We start from the raw sequence: 12,438 nt of genomic DNA on the forward strand, positions 1-12,438 counted from the left end.
TAATAAGTGCAATAAGAAAGTATGTAGGAATCAATGCACAGTTAACACAAGTGTTTGCTTCTAAGACAGAAGGAAGTAGGTAAACTGACTCAATATAAAAGTAGAAGAAAGGCCCTTCGCAGAGGGAAGCATGGATTGCTATATTTGTGCTAGAGCTTTTATTTTGAAAACAAGAAACAACTTTGTCAACGGTAGTAATAAAGCGTATGCATTATGTATAAGATATCCTACAAGTTGCAAGCCTCATGCATAGATTACCAATAGTGCCCGCACCTTGTCCTAATTAGCTTGGATTTACATGGATTATCATCGCAATACATATGTTTTAACCAAGTATCACAAAGGGGTACCTCTATGCCGCCTGTACAAAGGTCTAAGGAGAAAGCTCGCATTGGATTTCTCGCTTTTGATTATTCTCAACTTAGACATCCATACCGGGACAACATAGACAACAGATAATGGACTCCTCTTTAATGCATAAGCATTCAACAACAAATAATATTCTCATAAGAGATTGAGGATTGTTGTCCAAAACTGAAACTTCCACCATGGATCATGGCTTTAGTTAACGGCCCAATGTTCTTCTCTAACAATATGCATACTCAAACCATTCAACTCATGATAAATCACCCTTACTTCAGACAAGACGAACATGCATAGCAACTCACATGATATTCAACAAAGATAGTTGATGGCGTCCCCAGGAACATGGTTATCGCACAACAAGCAACTTAATAAAAAATAAGATACATAAGTACATATTCAATACCACAATAGTTTTTAGGCTATTTGTCCCATGAGCTATATATTGCAAAGATAGAGGAATGGAATTTAAAGGTAGCACTCAACCATTTTACTTTGGAATGGCAGAGAAATACCATGTAGTAGGTAGGTATGGTGGACACAAATGGCATAGTTATTGGCTCAAGGATTTTGGATGGATGAGAAGTAATCCCTCTCAATACAAGGCTTAGGCTAGCAAGGTTATTTGAAGCAAACACAAGTATGAACCGGTACAGCAAAACTCACATAAGAACATATTGCAAGCATTATAAGACTCTACACTGTCTTCCTTGTTGTTCGACCCTTACTAGAAAATATCTAGACCTTAGAGAGACCAATCATGCAAACCAAATTTTAGCAAGCTCTATGTATTTCTTCACTAATAGGTGCAAAGTATATGATGCAAGAGCTTAAACATGATCCTTATGAGCACAACAATTGCCAAGTATCAAATTATTCAAGACATTCTACCAATTACCACATGTAGCATTTCCCGTTTCCAACCATATAACAATTAACGAAGCAGTTTCAACCTTCGCCATGAACATGAGTAAAGCTAAGGACATATTTGTCCATATGCAACATCGCAGCGTGTCTCTCTCCCACACAATGAATGCTAGGATCCAACTTTATTCAAACAAAACAAAAACAAAAGCAAACAAACGCTCCAAGTAAAGCACATAAGATGTGACGGAATAAAAATGTAGTTTCACTAGAGGAACCTGATAATGTTGTCGATGAAGAAGGGGATGCCTTGGGCATCCCCAAGCTTAGATGCTTGAGTCTTCTTGAAATATGTAGGTATGAACCACGGGGGCATCCCCAAGCTTAGAGCTTTCACTCTCCTTGATCATATTGTATCATCCTCCTCTCTTGATCCTTGAAAACTTCCTCCACACCAAACTCAAAACAACTCATTAGAGGGTTAGTGCATAATCAAAATTCACATGTTCAGAGGTGACATAATCATTGTTAACACTTCTGGACATTGCACAAAGCTACTGAAAGTTAATGGAATAAAGGAATCCATCAAACATAGCAAAACAGGCAATGCGAAATAAAAGGCAGAATCTGTCAAAACAGAACAGTCCGTAAATACGATTTTTTTAGGTGCACCAGACTTGCTCAAATGAAAATGCTCAAATTGAATGAAAGTTGCATACATATCTGAGGATTTCTCATGTAAATTGGCAGATTTTTCTGAGTTACCTACAGAGACTACTGCTCAAATTCGTGACAGCAAGAAATCTGTTTCTGCGCAGCAATCCAAATCTAGTATGAACCTTACTATCAAAGACTTTACTTGGCACAACAATGCAACAAAATTAAGATAAGGAGAGGTTTCTACAGTAGTAACAACTTCCAAGACTCAAATATAAAACAAAAGTGCAGAAGTAAAATCATGGGTTGTCTCCCATAAGCGCTTTTCTTTAACGCCTTTCAGCTAGGCGCAGAAAGTGTATATCAAGTAACATCAAGAGATGAAGCATCAACATCATAATTTGTTCTAATAATAGAATCAAAAGGTAACTTCGTTCTCTTTCTAGGGAAATGTTCCATACCTTTCTTGAGAGGAAATTGATATTTAATATTACCTTCCTTCATATCAATAATAGCACCAACAGTTCGAAGAAAAGGACTTCCCAATATAATGGGACAAGATGCATTGCATTCAATATCCAAGACAACAAAATCAACGGGGACAAGGTTATTGTTAACCGTAATGCGAACATTATCAACCCTCCCCAAAGGTTTCTTTGTAGAATTATCAGCAAGATTAACATCCAAATAACAATTTTTCAATGGTGGCAAGTCAAGCATATTATAGATTTTCCTAGGCATAACGGAAATACTTGCACCAAGATCACATAAGGCATTAAAATCAAAATCATTGACCTTCATCTTAATGATGGGCTCCCAACCATCCTCTAACTTCCTAGGAATAGAAGCTTCACGGTTTAATTTCTCTTCTCTAGCTTTTATGAGAGCATTTGTAATATGTTTTGTAAAGGCCAAATTTATAGCACTAGCATTAGGACTTTTAGCAAGTTTTTGTAAGAACTTTATAACTTCAGAGATGTGACAATCATCAAAATCTAAATCATTATGATCTAAAGCAATGGGATCATTGTCCCCAACATTAGAAAAAATTTCAGCAGTTTTATCACAAGCAGTTTCAGCAGTTTTAGCAGTTTCAGACAGTTTTGCAAGCTTTGCATTAGAAGTGGAGACATTGCCAACACCAATTATTTTACCATTGATAGTAGGAGGTGTAGCAACATGTGAAGCATTATCATTACTAGTGGTGGTAATAGTCCAAACTTTAGCTATATTATTCTCTTTAGCATTTTCTTCTTTTCCCCACCTAGCACGCAATTCGGCCATCAATCTTATATTCTCATTAATTCTAACTTGGATGGAGTTTGCTGTAGCAAATGACTTAATATCTTTATTTTCATTAGGCATAACTTTCGATTTCAAAAGATCAACATCAGCAGCAAGACTATCAACTTTAGAAGCAAGAATATCAATTTTACTAAGCTTTTCTTCAACGGATTTGTTAAAAGCAGTTTGTGTGCTAATAAATTCTTTAAGCATAACTTCAAGTCCAGGGGGGTGTATTCCTATTATTGTTGTAAGAATTCCCATAAGAATTACCATAACCGTTACCATTATTATAAGGCTATGGCCTATAGTTGTTACTAGAATTATTCCGATAAGCATTGTTGTTGAAATTATTATTTTTAATGAAGTTCACATCAACATGTTCTTCTTGAGCAACCAATGAAGCTAAAGGAACATTATTAGGATCAACATTTGTCCTACCATTCACAAGCATAGACATAATAGCATCAATCTTATCACTCAAGGAGGAGGTTTCTTCGACAGAATTTACCTTCTTACCTTGTGGAGCTCTTTCCGTGTGCCATTCAGAGTAATTAATCATCATATTATCAAGAAGCTTTGTTGCGGTGCCTAGAGTGATGGACATAAAAGTACCTCCAGCAGCTGAATCCAATAGGTTCCGCGAAGAAAAATTCAATCCTGCATAAAAGGTTTGGATGATCATCCAAGTAGTCAGTCCATGGGTTGGGCAATTTTTAACCAATGATTTCATTCTTTCCCATGCTTGGGCAACATGCTCATTATCCAATTGCTTAAAATTCATTATGCTACTTCTCAAAGATATAATTTTAGCAGGAGGATAATATCTACCAATGAAAGCATCCTTACATTTAGTCCATGAATCAATACTATTCTTAGGCAAAGATAGCAACCAATCTTTAGCTCTTCCTCTTAATGAGAAAGGAAACAATTTTAATTTTATAATGTCACCATCTACATCCTTATACTTTTGCATTTCACATAATTCAACAAAATTATTAAGATGGGCAGCAGCATCATCAGAACTAACACCAGAAAATTGCTCTCTCATAACAAGATTCAGTAAAGCAGGTTTAATTTCAAAAAATTCTGCTGCAGTAGCAGGTGGAGCAATAGGTGTGCATAAGAAATCATTATTATTTGTGCTTGTGAAGTCACACAACTTAGTAATTTCCAGAGTACCCATTTTAGCAATAGTAAATAAAGCAAACTAGATAAAGTAAATGCAAGTAACTAATTTTTTTGTGTTTTTAATATTGAGAACGCAAACAAGATAGTAAATAAAGTAAATCTAGCAACTATTTTTTTGTATTTTGATATAGTGCAGCAAACAAAGAAGTAAATAAAGATAAAGCAAGACAAAAACAAAGTAAAGAGATTGGAAGTGGAGACTCCCCTTGCAGCGTGTCTTGATCTCCCCGACAACGGCGCCAGAAAAAGCCTTGCCGCTTGTGACGGTAAAGCACACTTCCGTTGGGAACCCCAAGAGGAAGGTATGATGCGTACAACGGCAAGTTTTTCCCTCAGTAAGAAACCAAGGTTATCGAACCAGTAGGAGTCAAGAAGCACGTTGAAGGTTGATGGCGGCGGAGTGTAGTGCGGCGCAACACCAGGGATTCCGACGCCAGCGTGGAACCTGCACAACACAACCAAAGTACTTTGCCCCAACTTAACAGTGAGGTTGTCAATATCACCGGCTTGCTGTAACAAAGGATTAGATGTATAGTGTGGATGATGATGTTTGCAGAAAACAGTAGAACGAGTATTGCAGTAGATTGTATTCTATGTAAAAGAATGGACCGGGGTCCACAGTTCACTAGTGGTGTCTCTCCCATAAGATAAATAGCATGCTGGGTGAACAAATTACAGTTGGGCAATTGACAAATAAAGATAGCATGACAATGCACATACATGTTATGATGAGTAGTGTGAAATTCAATTGGGCATTACGACAAAGTACATAAACCGCTATCCAGCATGCATCTATGCCTAAAAAGTCCACCTTCAGGTTATCATCCGAACCCCCTCCAGTATTAAGTTGCAAACAACAGACAATTGCATTAAGTATGGTGCGTAATGTAATCAACAAATACATCCTTAGACATAGCATTGATGTTTTATCCCTAGTGGCAACAGCACATCCACAACCTTAGAACTTTCTGTCACTGTCCCAGATTTAATGGAGGCATGAACCCACTATCGAGCATAAATACTCCCTCTTGGAGTTACAAGTAACGACTTGGCCAGAGCCTCTACTAATAACGGAGAGCATGCAAGATCATAAACAACACATAGATGATAGATTGATAATCAACATAACATAGCATTCATTATTCATCGTATCCCAACAAACGCAACATGTAGCATTACAAATAGATGATCTTGATCATGTTAGGCAGCTCACAAGATCGAACAATGATAGCACAATTAGGAGAAGACGACCATCTAGCTACTGCTATGGACCCATAGTCCAGGGGTGAACTACTCACACATCACTCCAGAGTTGACCATGGAGGTGAAGAGTCCTCCGGGAGATGATTCCCCTCTCCGGCAGGGTGCCGGAGGCGATCTCCTGAATCCCCCGAGATGGGATTGGCGGCGGCGGCGTCTCTGGAAGGTTTTCCGTATCGTGGCTCTCGGTACTGGAACTATTATCAACGAAGGCTTATGTAGGCGGAAGGGTAGGTCAGGGGCGCCACGAGGGGCCCACACGCTAGGGCCACGCGGTCCAAGCCCTGGCCGCGCCGCCCTATTGTGTGGGCGCCTCGTCGCCCCACTTCGTTTCCCTTTCGGACTTCTGGAAGCTTCGTGGAAAAAAAAGATCCTGGGCGTTGATTTCGTCCAATTCCGAAAATATTTCCTTACTAGGATTTCTGAAACCAAAAACAGCAGAAAACAACAACTGGCTCTTCGGCATCTTGTTAATAGGTTAGTGCCGGAAAATGCATAAATATGACATGAAGTATGTATAAAACATGTAGGTATTGTCATAAAACAAGCATGGAACATAAGAAATTATCGATACGTTGGAGACGTATCAGGCACCCGAGGATTCGGTTAGCCATGGTTTGTGAAAGCAAAGGTTGGAAGGAGTGTCACCCAAAAATAAAAATTTCATGGGAGCCGCTCTTTGAAAGTCTGTCTGGCAAGGGGGTTAGAGTGCCCACTACCATTCGTTGACAACAAACACCTCTCAAAATTTTACTTTTATGCTCTCTATATGATTTCAAAACTTGAAAAGCTCTAGCAAATAATTTTATCCCTGCTTCCCTCTGCGAAGGGCCATTCTTTTACTTTTATGTTGATTCAGTTTACCTACTTCCTTCCATCTTAGAAGCAAACACTTGTGTTAACTGTGCATTGATTCTTACGTACTTGCTTATTTGCATTCATCATATTACTTTGTGTTGACAATTATCCATGAGATATACATGTTACAAGTTGAAAGCAACTGCTGAAACTTAAATCTTCCTTTGTGTTGCTTCAATGCCTTTACTTTGAATTTATTGCTTTATGAGTTAACTCTTATGCAAGACTTATTGATGCTTGTCTTGAAAGTACTATTCATGAAAAGTCTTTGCTATATGATTCAGTTGTTTAATCATTGTCTTTACCATTGCTTTGAATCACTTCATTCATCTCATATGTTTTACAATAGTATTGATCAAGATCATGATTGGTAGCATGTCACTTCAGAAATTATCTTTGTTATCGTTTACCTACTCGAGGACGAGTAGGAACTAAGCTGGGGATGCTGATACGTCTCAAACGTATCTATAATTTCTTATGTTCCATGCTACTTTTATGATGATACTCACATGTTTTATACACACTTTATGTCATTATTATGCATTTTCCGGAACTAACCTATTGACGAGATGCCGAAGTGTCAGTTCCTGTTTTCTGCTGTTTTTGGTTTCAGAAATCTTACACAGGAAATATTCTCGAAATTGGATGAAATCAAGGCCCACGATCTTATATTTCCACGAAGCTTCCAGAACACCGAAGAGGGACCAGAGGGGAGGCACAGGGCCCCCACACGCCATGGCGGCGCGGCCAGAGGGGGGGGGCGCCCCCCTATGGTGTGGCTCCACCAGGGCCCCTCCGAGGCTGCCCTTCCGCCTACTTAAAGCCTCCGTCGCGAAAACCCTAGAGGAATAAGCCACGGTACGAGAAAAGTTCCAGAGCCGCCGCCATCGCGAAGCCAAGATTCGGGGGAAAGAAGTCTCTGTTCCGGCACGCCGCCGGGACGGGGAAGTGCCCCCGAAAGGCATCCCCATCGACTCCACCGCCATCTTCATCGCCATCGCTGTCTCCCATGATGAGGAGGGAGTAGTTCTCCCTCGAGGCTAAGGGTTGTACCGGTAGCTATGTGGTTCATCTCTCTCTCCCATGTACTTCAATACAATGATCTTATGAGCTGCCTTACATGATTGAGATCCATATGATGAGTTTTGTAATCTAGATGTCGTTATGCTATTCAAGTGGATTTTACTTATGTGATCTCCGGAGACTCCTTGTCCCACGTGTGTAAAGGTGACAGTGTGTGCACCGTGTGGGTCTCTTATGCTATATTTCACAGAATACTTGTTCACTGAGTTATGATTTGAGTTGGATGTCTCTATGAAATTATGGTGTGTTAGTACCTCCTATGAATGCTCACAATGACAGCGTCTTTAAGGTTTGCCTACATGATGAATTAGTGTTCGTTATCTTGCGAGAGAGTAATTCAGAATAGCATAGTGAAGTGCTTATTTATATTCCTTTATGATTGCAATGTTGAGAGTGTCCACTAGTGAAAGTATGATCCCTAGGCCTTGTTTGTAAGCATTGAATCACCGTTTATTTACTGTTCTGCTACATGTTTGCTTGCTGCCATCTTTATTTCAGATTGCTATTACCACACATAATCATCCATATTACTTGTATTTCACTATCTCTTCGCCGAACTAGTGCGCCTATACATCTGACAAGTGTATTAGGTGTGTTGGGGACACAAGAGACTTCTTGTATCGTGATTGCAGGGTTGCTTGAGAGGGATATCTTTGACCTCTTCCTCCCCGAGTTCGATAAACCTTGGGTGATTCACTTAAGGGAAACTTGCTGCTGTTCTACAAACCTCTGCTCTTGGAGGCCCAACACTGTCTACAGGAATTGAAGCGTGCGTAGACATCAAGCTATTTTCTGGCGCCGTTGCCGAGGAACGAAGAAAAGCTACACCACAGAGATTTCTACCTCCCACGTCAACCACACGCCAGTTGTGGACATCAGAGGGCAGTAGGCACGGATCGAGAAGGAGAACAAGGGGTAGAAGAGGTATAAGAGGAAGAACAGGAGGTTACCTGGCGACAAACGTGGAGGCAGACATGGCGGCACGGTGGCACGGCCATCCACGGCGGCGCCAGACTGCGGAAAAGCCCGTGCCAGGCCACGCACGCCAGAGTCGGAGGCGGCAAACACCCAGGAGTGGCGAGGTGGCGCCTATCGATGGAGATCGCTAAGGATCCGTCGGTGTCTGCGAGAGTCACGCACACGCACGAGCACTCAAGGAAGAAATGGTCAAATCGACGCGGATGAGGAGATGCACCATCGCGCGTCGCGTTGATAGCAACCAACGGCGTGCCCTAGAACGGCCGGAGGCGGCCGGAGCACGGCGGCGACCATGGCGGCGACACGGTCTCCACGCGAATCGCAACGGTTAGGGTTAGGGTTGCGCGAGAGGAAGACGAGTGAGCAAGTGGGGGTGGGGCCGACGTGGTCAGTGCCCACCGCACCGTTTTGGGCGAGCCCAGGTGGGCTATCCAAATGGGTCGTTTAAATGGGCTGGCCCAATTGGGCCAGAGAGGGGCATTTTGGTCTTTTCTATTTTTGATTAATCTGTGAATTCTATCAAATATTAAATAATGAAAAATACCTCTAAAAATCCAAGAAAAATAGGTTTGATGAATAAGAAATTATTCTTAACAAGAATAAAATTTACAACAAAAGTTCAAATTTTGAAATTTTTGAATTTAATATTGAACTTGGAATTTTAATTTGCAATTTTCCTTGGATTTAAAATTCAAGGAAAATTCCAAATGAATTCAAACATTTGTTATTCAAATGTTTTCAAAAGGATTTCTGTTATTCCAAATTTTTCTTTTAAATATTAAGATTTTCCAAAAGGGAAATACCTTAATATTCCAAAATTCATTTTATTTCCAAAAAGGAGGAAAACCCTATTATTTCAAAATCTTTATTTGAGATAAATATTTTCCAAAGGAAAATTATATTACTCTTAAATCCTTTTCTTTTTAGAAAAGAAAACAATGTTACATGATTTAAAGAATTTATAAATTACTGCCAAAGGCACAAATACTTAACTCAACCCTAAATATTAATAATCATGTCGGGGTAAGGGATTAAACATGAAATAATACAGACATGCATGCATTATTTGGATTTTATAACATTGTCCTTACCGGACAATGATGCTTATTTACAGAACCCGAGGTCCAGGTTCCATCCAACACATTGAACTGCATTATCTCGCAGTCACTAGTGAAGTTCACCCTTGCTCGTGTCATCTTGATTATTTTATATCAATTTACCCGCAAAAGTACTATACTTACCATTCCTGCATTGAAAATCAAATGTTACTTTTCCAATTATTAATATGAATATGTGGTGGGCAATGGAACCATGGTATGTGTTAATATGGTGGAGGTTCCATTGCAAGGGTTCTATTAATCTATGAGTAATCACCAATGCCCTCTAGTGATTCTAGCGTCGTACAATTCGTGTTAACCATGAGATCTATAATGGCTCTGGGGAAGTCAGCTGTATCTTTTCCCTCTTGCATATCAGCGAACTTGATAGGGCCTGGCTGGGTGTTGGGGATAACACCGCAGTAGGTTGGGAAATCCTTTAAAATCCCCATCCGTGTGGATGAGAGGCTCTACCGTCTATGAGGGATTGTCCATATTACATCAGGGGTAAAGCCGTATGATCAGGAGATGTCTACCGGGATGTACGGATGGACAAAAGGGTGGGTATGCAAAGTCACGGAGAATGCAGTGATTGGCTTGGATCTTACACCTGGCCCCATATCAAGGAAGTGTGGACGAGAAACGTGTCTCGGTTGGTATCAAGGATAAGTTCTCTTATGGGAAAAGCAACGCACCTCTGTAGAGTGTATCAAATATGTGCCTGTCACTCCCTGTTCCGGGAAGGGAACTATGAACGCGGCAGGAAAGGAACTCCATGAAGTTCTGTTCAACCTTTGAAGACTGGCGGGCATAGTTTTCAGAATAAAATCAACTTTTTGAAGAAATATTTTCGAAACATGCATTGACCTTAGATTTTCTGATCAATGGTCGTAGCTAGTGCATCAAACACATTTTCTGTTTTGAACTAGCTGAGTACCTCTGTACTCACTTTCTTTCGACACCCTTGCTAGACTGTGACAATGAAGTGGAGGCCACCAATGGAGCACCGGAAGGAGATTACGAGCTGGTCTACGAGGAACCTGATCTGTCCGGAGGAGTGGAAGGCGTGGACTATGGGATAGTCTACGGACCTGACAACAATGAGCCGGAGGAGTAGTGTCTTACCCTAGTTATCATAGAGCCTAGCAGTGTAGTAGCTTACCTAAATAAGTTGCTGAGCTCAGTTTAATCGTTATGTTGGATTGTAATAAGACTCCAGTAGTATTTTAGGGTGTTCTCATGGGACCTGTGAGAATACCAACTTGTTAAGACCATGATTGTAATATAATCTCGTGTGTTATGACCTGCAATGTTTTTGTTGTACCACTCTGAGGGATGTGATAATTGTGAAGAAGTCCCTTCATGAAGATCATATCAACGCCTTGTATACTACAACATGAAGTAGTATGCTGGGTCGCCGCAAGAGGTACGGTGGCTTAGTGCTCCCAAACGCCACAAATGGCCTCACCTTGAGGTGTGGTTGCTCGATGCACACCAACACCATAAATGACACTCCCCAAGATGCGATAGTCACACCACACACCGAGCGCCACGAAGGCGCCTCACCTTTTTCTCCGGTGACCCTTGCCACAAAGGCCTAGGTCATGGTTCCACTAAGGGATTTCCTTCGAGGCGGAAACCAGGCCTTACACAAAGCTTGGGGCACGCATCCACAACTTAATTGGAGGTTCCCAAGAAATCGTCACAAAGGCCTCAAATCCGTCTAGGGTTCCAAGAACCCAAGAGTAACAACTTTCTTGCTTTCACTTCCACGAATCACTGTGGAGAACTCAAACCGATGCGCCAAATGCAATGGCAAATTCTTTACTTCCAAATTCCACAAAAGCTAGAAAGCTTGTGGGGGGATAAGAAAGGAAGAACAAAGGAAATTCACAAAGAACTCCAGGATCAAGATCTAGAGGATTCCACTCACAAAGAGAGGGATTTGATTGGTAGAAAATTAGATCAAGATCTCCTCTCTCTTTTCCCTTAAATGGGGGCAATAATCATGGAGGGATTGAGAGATAGAGAAAGCTTCTCAGGTAAACAATGGAGGAGAGAGAGAGTGAGAGAAGAAACAACCCAAGGAGGAAGAAGGGGGTATTTATACCCCCCAGAAAATCGAGCTGTTGGGAAATATCAGGGCCCGGATAATCTGGCCTAAGTAAGGGCCGGATATTCCCCCCCTCGGATTATCCAGTTCCAAGCAAATTATCCAGCCAAATATCGGGGGGGGGGGGGGGGCTTACAGGGTGCTCGGCCGCTTAGTATTTAGCCGTTTTTCAGGGGCCGGATATTTGCAAATATCCGGCCCCGGATTATCCGGCCTGGCAATCTTGTGAAATCAATATCTTAACATTGGTAGCTCAGAATTGAGTGAAACCAATTTTGTTGGAAAGAGGAAGACAAGAGCTACCCCAAAACGTGAGAAACTAGTGGGGGATGAAACCAATTTTGTTGAAAATATGGAAACTAGTGGGGGACATTTTCTATTAATTTTTGAGGTGCAACACCTCAACATGAGAAACCGAGAAAATCACCAAACTCGAAAACGCAACAAGTGATCTATGCGAAATCCGTTTTAGATGAACTATAGCTTGTCATGAAAATAACCACAAAATCTAAAACACCACATGGATAAGATCCAATTAAAAACCAAGAAAGATGATGCAAGGATGCAAAGGTTTGAGCTCTCTCAAAACGATATGATCGATTTACTTACTCGAGAGTCGTCTTGATAGTACGACAACTAGCCTATAAACCGGTCTTCCAACTAAAACACAAGACCGGTAAGGAAGAAACC

This window comes from Lolium perenne, chromosome 6 (genome assembly GCF_019359855.2).
Source record: "Lolium perenne isolate Kyuss_39 chromosome 6, Kyuss_2.0, whole genome shotgun sequence".
In the NCBI taxonomy this organism is placed as follows: Eukaryota; Viridiplantae; Streptophyta; class Magnoliopsida; order Poales; family Poaceae; genus Lolium; species Lolium perenne.